Genomic DNA, 11,837 nt, shown 5'->3' with positions numbered 1-11,837 from the left:
GCATTACGATTCGAACACTCGAACACCTATACGGCTTCTCCTGCACAGTGGCAGATATGTAAATACGGGGTTTCCGTACCATTTCTTGCGCATTACGGTTCGAACACTCGAACACCTATACGGATTCTCCTGCACAGTGGCAGATATGTAAATACGGGGTTTCGGTACCATTTCTTGCGCATTACGGTTCGAACACTCGAACACCTATGCGGATTCTGCTGCACAGTGGTAGATTTGTAAATACGGGGTTTCCGTACCACTTCTTGCGCATTACGGTTCGAACACTCGAACACCTATACGGATTCTCCTGCAAAGTGGCAGATATGTAAATACGGGGTTTCGGTACCATTTCTTGCGCATTGCGGTTCGAACACTCGAACACCTGTACGGATTCTCCTGCACAGTGGCAGATATGTAAATACGGGGTTTACGTACCATTTCTTGCGCATTACGGTTCGAACACTCGAACACCTGTACGGATTCTCCTGCACAGTGGCAGATATGTAAATACGGGGTTTACGTACCATTTCTTGCGCATTACGGTTCGAACACTCGAACACCTATGCGGATTCTTCTGCACAGTGGCAGATATGTAAATACGGGGTTTCCGTACCATTTCTTGCGCATTACGGTTCGAACACTCGAACACCTATACGGATTCTCCTTCACAGTGGCAGATATGTAAATACGGGGTTTCCGTACCATTTCTTGCGCATTACGGTTCCAACACTCGAACACCTATACGGATTCTCGTGCACAGTGGCAGATATGTAAATACGGGGTTTCCGTACCATTTCTTGCGCATTACGGTTCGAACACTCGAACACCTACACGGATTCTCCTGCACAGTGGCAGATATGTAAATACGGGGTTTCGGTGCCATTTCTTGCGCAATACGGTTCGAACACTCGAACACCTGTACGGATTCTCCTGCACAGTGGCAGATATGTAAATACGGGGTTTACGTACCATTTCTTGCGCATTACGGTTCGAACACTCGACCACCTATGCGGATTCTTCTGCACAGTGGCAGATATGTAAATACGGGGTTTCCGTACCATTTCTTGCGCATTACGGTTCGAACACTCGAACACCTATACGGATTCTCCTGCACAGTGGCAGATATGTAAATACGGGGTTTCCGTACCATTTCTTGCGCATTACGGTTCGAACACTCGAACACCTATACGGATTCTCCTGCACAGTGGCAGATATGTAAATACGGGGTTTCGGTACCATTTCTTGCGCATTACGGTTCGAACACTCGAACACCTATGCGGATTCTTCTGCACAGTGGCAGATTTGTAAATACGGGGTTTCCGTACCACTTCTTGCGCATTACGGTTCGAACACTCGAACACCTATACGGATTCTCCTGCAAAGTGGCAGATATGTAAATACGGGGTTTCGGTACCATTTCTTGCGCATTACGGTTCGAACACTCGAACACCTGTACGGATTCTCCTGCACAGTGGCAGATATGTAAATACGGGGTTTACGTACCATTTCTTGCGCATTACGGTTCGAACACTCGAACACCTATGCGGATTCTTCTGCACAGTGGCAGATATGTAAATACGGGGTTTCCGTACCATTTCTTGCGCATTACGGTTCGAACACTCGAACACCTATACGGATTCTCCTGCATAGTGGCAGATATGTAAATACGGGGTTTCCGTACCATTTCTTGCGCATTACGGTTCCAACACTCGAACACGTTTACGGATTCTCCTGCACAGTGGCAGATATGTAAATACGGGGTTTCCGTACCATTTCTTGCGCATTACGGTTCGAACACTCGAACACCTATACGGATTCTCCTGCACAGTGGCAGATATGTAAATACGGGGTTTCGGTACCATTTCTTGCGCATTACGGTTCGAACACTCGAACACCTATACGGATTCTCCTGCACAGTGGCAGATATGTAAATACGGGGTTTCCGTACCATTTCTTGCGCATTACGGTTCGAACACTCGAACACCTATACGGATTCTCCTGCACAGTGGCAGATATGTAAATACGGGGTTTCGGTACCATTTCTTGCGCATTACGGTTCGAACTCTCGAACACCTATACGGATTCTCTTGCACAGTGGCAGATATGTAAATACGGGGTTTCGGTACCATTTCTTGCGCATTACGGTTCGAACACTCGAACACTTATGCGGATTCTCCTGCATAGTGGCAGATATGTAAATACGGGGTTTCCGTACCATTTCTTGCGCATTACGGTTCGAACACTCGAACACCTATACGGATTCTCCTGCACAGTGGCAGATATGTAAATACGGGGTTTCCGTACCATTTCTTGCGCATTACGGTTCGAACACTCGAACACCTGTACGGATTCTCCTGCACAGTGGCAGATATGTAAATACGGGGTTTACGTACCATTTCTTGCGCATTACGGTTCGAACACTCGAACACCTATGCGGATTCTTCTGCACAGTGGCAGATATGTAAATACGGGGTTTCCGTACCATTTCTTGCGCATTACGGTTCGAACACTCGAACACCTATACGGATTCTCCTGCACAGTGGCAGATATGTAAATACGGGGTTTCCGTACCATTTCTTGCGCATTACGGTTCCAACACTCGAACACCTATACGGATTCTCCTGCACAGTGGCAGATATGTAAATACGGGGTTTCCGTACCATTTCTTGCGCATTACGGTTCGAACACTCGAACACCTATACGGATTCTCCTGCACAGTGGCAGATATGTAAATACGGGGTTTCGGTGCCATTTCTTGCGCATTACGGTTCGAACACTCGAACACCTGTACGGATTCTCCTGCACAGTGGCAGATATGTAAATACGGGGTTTACGTACCATTTCTTGCGCATTACGGTTCGAACACTCGAACACCTGTACGGATTCTCCTGCACAGTGGCAGATATGTAAATACGGGGTTTACGTACCATTTCTTGCGCATTACGGTTCGAACACTCGAACACCTGTACGGATTCTCCTGCACAGTGGCAGATATGTAAATACGGGGTTTACGTACCATTTGTTGCGCATTACGGTTCGAACACTCGAACACCTCTGCGGATTCTTCTGCACAGTGGCAGATATGTAAATACGGGGTTTCCGTACCATTTCTTACGCATTACGGTTCGAACACTCGAACACCTATACGGATTCTCCTGCACAGTGGCAGATATGTAAATACGGGGTTTCCGTACCATTTCTTGCGCATTACGGTTCGAACACTCGAACACCTATACGGATTCTCCTGCACAGTGGCAGATATGTAAATACGGGGTTTCGGTACCATTTCTTGCGCATTACGGTTCGAACACTCGAACACCTATACGGATTCTCCTGCACAGTGGCAGATATGTAAATACGGGGTTTCCGTACCATTTCTTGCGCATTACGGTTCGAACACTCGAACACCTATACGGATTCTCCTGCACAGTGGCAGATATGTAAATACGGGGTTTCGGTACCATTTCTTGCGCATTACGGTTCGAACTCTCGAACACCTATACGGATTCTCTTGCATAGTGGCAGATATGTAAATACGGGGTTTCGGTACCATTTCTTGCGCATTACGGTTCGAACACTCGAACACTTATGCGGATTCTCCTGCATAGTGGCAGATATGTAAATACGGGGTTTCCGTACCATTTCTTGCGCATTACGGTTCGAACACTCGAACACCTATACGGATTCTCCGGCACAGTGGCAGATATGTAAATACGGGGTTTCCGTACCATTTCTTGCGCATTACGGTTCGAACACTCGAACACCTGTACGGATTCTCCTGCACAGTGGCAGATATGTAAATACGGGGTTTACGTACCATTTCTTGCGCATTACGGTTCGAACACTCGAACACCTATGCGGATTCTTCTGCACAGTGGCAGATATATAAATACGGGGTTTCCGTACCATTTCTTGCGCATTACGGTTCGAACACTCGAACACCTATACGGATTCTCCTGCACAGTGACAGATATGTAAATACGGGGTTTCCGTACCATTTCTTGCGCATTACGGTTCCAACACTCGAACACCTATACGGATTCTCCTGCACAGTGGCAGATATGTAAATACGGGGTTTCCGTACCATTTCTTGCGCATTACGGTTCGAACACTCGAACACCTATACGGATTCTCCTGCACAGTGGCAGATATGTAAATACGGGGTTTCGGTGCCATTTCTTGCGCATTACGGTTCGAACACTCGAACACCTGTACGGATTCTCCTGCACAGTGGCAGATATGTAAATACGGGGTTTACGTACCATTTCTTGCGCATTACGGTTCGAACACTCGAACACCTGTACGGATTCTCCTGCACAGTGGCAGATATGTAAATACGGGGTTTACGTACCATTTCTTGCGCATTACGGTTCGAACACTCGAACACCTGTACGGATTCTCCTGCACAGTGGCAGATATGTAAATACGGGGTTTACGTACCATTTGTTGCGCATTACGGTTCGAACACTCGAACACCTCTGCGGATTCTTCTGCACAGTGGCAGATATGTAAATACGGGGTTTCCGTACCATTTCTTACGCATTACGGTTCGAACACTCGAACACCTATACGGATTCTCCTGCACAGTGGCAGATATGTAAATACGGGGTTTCCGTACCATTTCTTGCGCATTACGGTTCGAACACTCGAACACCTATGCGGATTCTTCTGCACAGTGGCAGATTTGTAAATACAGGGTTTCCGTACCACTTCTTGCGCATTACGGTTCGAACACTCGAACACCTTTACGGATTCTCCTGCAAAGTGGCAGATATGTAAATACGGGGTTTCGGAACCATTTCTTGCGCATTACGGTTCGAACACTCGAACACCTGTACGGATTCTCCTGCACAGTGGCAGATATGTAAATATGGGGTTTACGTACCATTTCTTGCGCATTACGGTTCGAACACTCGAACACCTATGCGGATTCTTCTGCACAGTGGCAGATATGTAAATACGGGGTTTCCGTACCATTTCTTGCGCATTACGGTTCGAACACTCGAACACCTATACGGATTCTCCTGCATAGTGGCAGATATGTAAATACGGGGTTTCCGTACCATTTCTTGCGCATTACGGTTCCAACACTCGAACACCTTTACGGATTCTCCTGCACAGTGGCAGATATGTAAATACGGGGTTTCCGTACCATTTCTTGCGCATTACGGTTCGAACACTCGAACACCTATACGGATTCTCCTGCACAGTGGCAGATATGTAAATACGGGGTTTCGGTGCCATTTCTTGCGCATTACGGTTCGAACACTCGAACACCTGTACGGATTCTCCTGCACAGTGGCAGATATGTAAATACGGGGTTTACGTACCATTTCTTGCGCATTACGGTTCGAACACTCGAACACCTGTACGGATTCTCCTGCACAGTGGCAGATATGTAAATACGGGGTTTACGTACCATTTCTTGCGCATTACGGTTCGAACACTCGAACACCTGTACGGATTCTCCTGCACAGTGGCAGATATGTAAATACGGGGTTTACGTACCATTTGTTGCGCATTACGGTTCGAACACTCGAACACCTCTGCGGATTCTTCTGCACAGTGGCAGATATGTAAATACGAGGTTTCCGTACCATTTCTTACGCATTACGGTTCGAACACTCGAACACCTATACGGATTCTCCTGCACAGTGGCAGATATGTAAATACGGGGTTTCCGTACCATTTCTTGCGCATTACGGTTCGAACACTCGAACACCTATGCGGATTCTTCTGCACAGTGGCAGATTTGTAAATACAGGGTTTCCGTACCACTTCTTGCGCATTACGGTTCGAACACTCGAACACCTTTACGGATTCTCCTGCAAAGTGGCAGATATGTAAATACGGGGTTTCGGTACCATTTCTTGCGCATTACGGTTCGAACACTCGAACACCTGTACGGATTCTCCTGCACAGTGGCAGATATGTAAATATGGGGTTTACGTACCATTTCTTGCGCATTACGGTTCGAACACTCGAACACCTATGCGGATTCTTCTGCACAGTGGCAGATATGTAAATACGGGGTTTCCGTACCATTTCTTGCGCATTACGGTTCGAACACTCGAACACCTATACGGATTCTCCTGCATAGTGGCAGATATGTAAATACGGGGTTTCCGTACCATTTCTTGCGCATTACGGTTCCAACACTCGAACACCTTTACGGATTCTCCTGCACAGTGGCAGATATGTAAATACGGGGTTTCCGTACCATTTCTTGCGCATTACGGTTCGAACACTCGAACACCTATACGGATTCTCCTGCACAGTGGCAGATATGTAAATACGGGGTTTCGGTACCATTTCTTGCGCATTACGGTTCGAACACTCGAACACCTATACGGATTCTCCTGCACAGTGGCAGATATGTAAATACGGGGTTTCCGTACCATTTCTTGCGCATTACGGTTCGAACACTCGAACACCTATACGGATTCTCCTGCACAGTGGCAGATATGTAAATACGGGGTTTCGGTACCATTTCTTGCGCATTACGGTTCGAACACTCGAACACCTATACGGATTCTCTTGCATAGTGGCAGATATGTAAATACGGGGTTTCGGTACCATTTCTTGCGCATTACGGTTCGAACACTCGAACACTTATGCGGATTCTCCTGCATAGTGGCAGATATGTAAATACGGGGTTTCCGTACCATTTCTTGCGCATTACGGTTCGAACAGTCGAACACCTATACGGATTCTCCTGCACAGTGGCAGATATGTAAATACGGGGTTTCCGTACCATTTCTTGCGCATTACGGTTCGAACACTCGAACACCTGTACGGATTCTCCTGCACAGTGGCAGATATGTAAATACGGGGTGTACGTACCATTTCTTGCGCATTACGGTTCGAACACTCGAACACCTATGCGGATTCTAACGCACAGTGGCAGATATGTAAATACGGGGTTTCCGTACCATTTCTTGCGCATTACGGTTCGAACACTCGAACACCTATACGGATTCTCCTGCATAGTGGCAAATATGTAAATACGGGGTTTCCGTACCATTTCTTGCGCATTACGGTTCCAACACTCGAACACCTTTACGGATTCTCCTGCACAGTGGCAGATATGTAAATACGGGGTTTCCGTACCATTTCTTGCGCATTACGGTTCGAACACTCGAACACCTATACGGATTCTCCTGCACAGTGGCAGATATGTAAATACGGGGTTTCGGTACCATTTCTTGCGCATTACGGTTCGAACACTCGAACACCTATACGGATTCTCTTGCATAGTGGCAGATATGTAAATACGGGGTTTACGTACCATTTCTTGCGCATTACGGTTCGAACACTCGAACACTTATGCGGATTCTCTTGCATAGTGGCAGATATGTAAATACGGGGTTTCCGTACCATTTCTTGCGCATTGCGGTTCGAACACTCGAACACCTATACGGATTCTCCTGCACAGTGGCAGATATGTAAATACGGGGTTTCCGTACCATTTCTTGCGCATTACGGTTCGAACACTCGAACACCTGTACGGATTCTCCTGCACAGTGGCAGATATGTAAATACGGGGTGTACGTACCATTTCTTGCGCATTACGGTTCGAACACTCGAACACCTATGCGGATTCTTCTGCACAGTGGCAGATATGTAAATACGGGGTTTCCGTACCATTTCTTGCGCATTACGGTTCGAACACTCGAACACCTATACGGATTCTCCTGCATAGTGGCAGATATGTAAATACGGGGTTTCCGTACCATTTCTTGCGCATTACGGTTCCAACACTCGAACACCTTTACGGATTCTCCTGCACAGTGGCAGATATGTAAATACGGGGTTTCCGTACCATTTCTTGCGCATTACGGTTCGAACACTCGAACACCTATACGGATTCTCCTGCACAGTGGCAGATATGTAAATACGGGGTTTCGGTACCATTTCTTGCGCATTACGGTTCGAACACTCGAACACCTATACGGATTCTTCTGCACAGTGGCAGATATGTAAATACGGGGTTTACGTACCATTTCTTGCGCATTACGGTTCGAACACTCGAACACCTGTACGGATTCTCCTGCACAGTGGCAGATATGTAAATACGGGGTTTACGTACCATTTCTTGCGCATTACGGTTCGAACACTCGAACACCTGTACGGATTCTCCTGCACAGTGGCAGATATGTAAATACGGGGTTTACGTACCATTTGTTGCGCATTACGGTTCGAACACTCGAACACCTCTGCGGATTCTTCTGCACAGTGGCAGATATGTAAATACGGGGTTTCCGTACCATTTCTTACGCATTACGGTTCGAACACTCGAACACCTATACGGATTCTCCTGCACAGTGGCAGATATGTAAATACGGGGTTTCCGTACCATTTCTTGCGCATTACGGTTCGAACACTCGAACACCTATACGGATTCTCCTGCACAGTGGCAGATATGTAAATACGGGGTTTCGGTACCATTTCTTGCGCATTACGGTTCGAACACTCGAACACCTATACGGATTCTCCTGCACAGTGGCAGATATGTAAATACGGGGTTTCCGTACCATTTCTTGCGCATTACGGTTCGAACACTCGAACACCTATACGGATTCTCTTGCATAGTGGCAGATATGTAAATACGGGGTTTACGTACCATTTCTTGCGCATTACGGTTCGAACACTCGAACACTTATGCGGATTCTCTTGCATAGTGGCAGATATGTAAATACGGGGTTTCCGTACCATTTCTTGCGCATTGCGGTTCGAACACTCGAACACCTATACGGATTCTCCTGCACAGTGGCAGATATGTAAATACGGGGTTTCCGTACCATTTCTTGCGCATTACGGTTCGAACACTCGAACACCTGTACGGTTTCTCCTGCACAGTGGCAGATATGTAAATACGGGGTGTACGTACCATTTCTTGCGCATTACGGTTCGAACACTCGAACACCTATGCGGATTCTTCTGCACAGTGGCAGATATGTAAATACGGGGTTTCCGTACCATTTCTTGCGCATTACGGTTCGAACACTCGAACACCTATACGGATTCTCCTGCATAGTGGCAGATATGTAAATACGGGGTTTCCGTACCATTTCTTGCGCATTACGGTTCCAACACTCGAACACCTTTACGGATTCTCCTGCACAGTGGCAGATATGTAAATACGGGGTTTCCGTACCATTTCTTGCGCATTACGGTTCGAACACTCGAACACCTATACGGATTCTCCTGCACAGTGGCAGATATGTAAATACGGGGTTTCGGTACCATTTCTTGCGCATTACGGTTCGAACACTCGAACACCTATACGGATTCTTCTGCACAGTGGCAGATATGTAAATACGGGGTTTACGTACCATTTCTTGCGCATTACGGTTCGAACACTCGAACACCTGTACGGATTCTCCTGCACAGTGGCAGATATGTAAATACGGGGTTTACGTACCATTTCTTGCGCATTACGGTTCGAACACTCGAACACCTGTACGGATTCTCCTGCACAGTGGCAGATATGTAAATACGGGGTTTACGTACCATTTGTTGCGCATTACGGTTCGAACACTCGAACACCTCTGCGGATTCTTCTGCACAGTGGCAGATATGTAAATACGGGGTTTCCGTACCATTTCTTACGCATTACGGTTCGAACACTCGAACACCTATACGGATTCTCCTGCACAGTGGCAGATATGTAAATACGGGGTTTCCGTACCATTTCTTGCGCATTACGGTTCGAACACTCGAACACCTATACGGATTCTCCTGCACAGTGGCAGATATGTAAATACGGGGTTTCGGTACCATTTCTTGCGCATTACGGTTCGAACACTCGAACACCTATACGGATTCTCCTGCACAGTGGCAGATATGTAAATACGGGGTTTCCGTACCATTTCTTGCGCATTACGGTTCGAACACTCGAACACCTATACGGATTCTCCTGCACAGTGGCAGATATGTAAATACGAGGTTTCGGTACCATTTCTTGCGCATTACGGTTCGAACTCTCGAACACCTATACGGATTCTCTTGCATAGTGGCAGATATGTAAATACGGGGTTTCCGTACCATTTCTTGCGCATTGCGGTTCGAACACTCGAACACCTATACGGATTCTCCTGCACAGTGGCAGATATGTAAATACGGGGTTTCCGTACCATTTCTTGCGCATTACGGTTCGAACACTCGAACACCTGTACGGATTCTCCTGCACAGTGGCAGATATGTAAATACGGGGTGTACGTACCATTTCTTGCGCATTACGGTTCGAACACTCGAACACCTATGCGGATTCTTCTGCACAGTGGCAGATATGTAAATACGGGGTTTCCGTACCATTTCTTGCGCATTACGGTTCGAACACTCGAACACCTATACGGATTCTCCTGCATAGTGGCAGATATGTAAATACGGGGTTTCCGTACCATTTCTTGCGCATTACGGTTCCAACACTCGAACACCTTTACGGATTCTCCTGCACAGTGGCAGATATGTAAATACGGGGTTTCCGTACCATTTCTTGCGCATTACGGTTCGAACACTCGAACACCTATACGGATTCTCCTGCACAGTGGCAGATATGTAAATACGGGGTTTCGGTACCATTTCTTGCGCATTACGGTTCGAACACTCGAACACCTATACGGATTCTCCTGCACAGTGGCAGATATGTAAATACGGGGTTTCCGTACCATTTCTTGCGCATTACGGTTCGAACACTCGAACACCTATACGGATTCTCCTGCACAGTGGCAGATATGTAAATACGGGGTTTCGGTACCATTTCTTGCGCATTACGGTTCGAACACTCGAACACCTATACGGATTCTCTTGCATAGTGGCAGATATGTAAATACGGGGTTTCGGTACCATTTCTTGCGCATTACGGTTCGAACACTCGAACACTTATGCGGATTCTCCTGCATAGTGGCAGATATGTAAATACGGGGTTTCCGTACCATTTCTTGCGCATTACGGTTCGAACACTCGAACACCTATACGGATTCTCCTGCACAGTGGCAGATATGTAAATACGGGGTTTCCGTACCATTTCTTGCGCATTACGGTTCGAACACTCGAACACCTGTACGGATTCTCCTGCACAGTGGCAGATATGTAAATACGGGGTGTACGTACCATTTCTTGCGCATTACGGTTCGAACACTCAAACACCTATGCGGATTCTTCTGCACAGTGGCAGATATGTAAATACGGGGTTTCCGTACCATTTCTTACGCATTACGGTTCGAACACTCGAACACCTATACGGATTCTCCTGCACAGTGGCAGATATGTAAATACGGGGTTTCCGTACCATTTCTTGCGCATTACGGTTCGAACACTCGAACACCTATACGGATTCTCCTGCACAGTGGCAGATATGTAAATACGGGGTTTCGGTACCATTTCTTGCGCATTACGGTTCGAACACTCGAACACCTATACGGATTCTCCTGCACAGTGGCAGATATGTAAATACGGGGTTTCCGTACCATTTCTTGCGCATTACGGTTCGAACACTCGAACACCTATACGGATTCTCTTGCATAGTGGCAGATATGTAAATACGGGGTTTACGTACCATTTCTTGCGCATTACGGTTCGAACACTCGAACACTTATGCGGATTCTCTTGCATAGTGGCAGATATGTAAATACGGGGTTTCCGTACCATTTCTTGCGCATTGCGGTTCGAACACTCGAACACCTATACGGATTCTCCTGCACAGTGGCAGATATGTAAATACGGGGTTTCCGTACCATTTCTTGCGCATTACGGTTCGAACACTCGAACACCTGTACGGATTCTCCTGCACAGTGGCAGATATGTAAATACGGGGTGTACGTACCATTTCTTGC

The sequence above is a fragment of the Camellia sinensis genome, unplaced genomic scaffold, assembly GCF_055761805.1.
Source record: "Camellia sinensis isolate YWXY unplaced genomic scaffold, ASM5576180v1 Unanchor14, whole genome shotgun sequence".
Taxonomy (NCBI): Eukaryota; Viridiplantae; Streptophyta; class Magnoliopsida; order Ericales; family Theaceae; genus Camellia; species Camellia sinensis.
Note: the sequence above shows the minus strand (reverse complement) of the source record.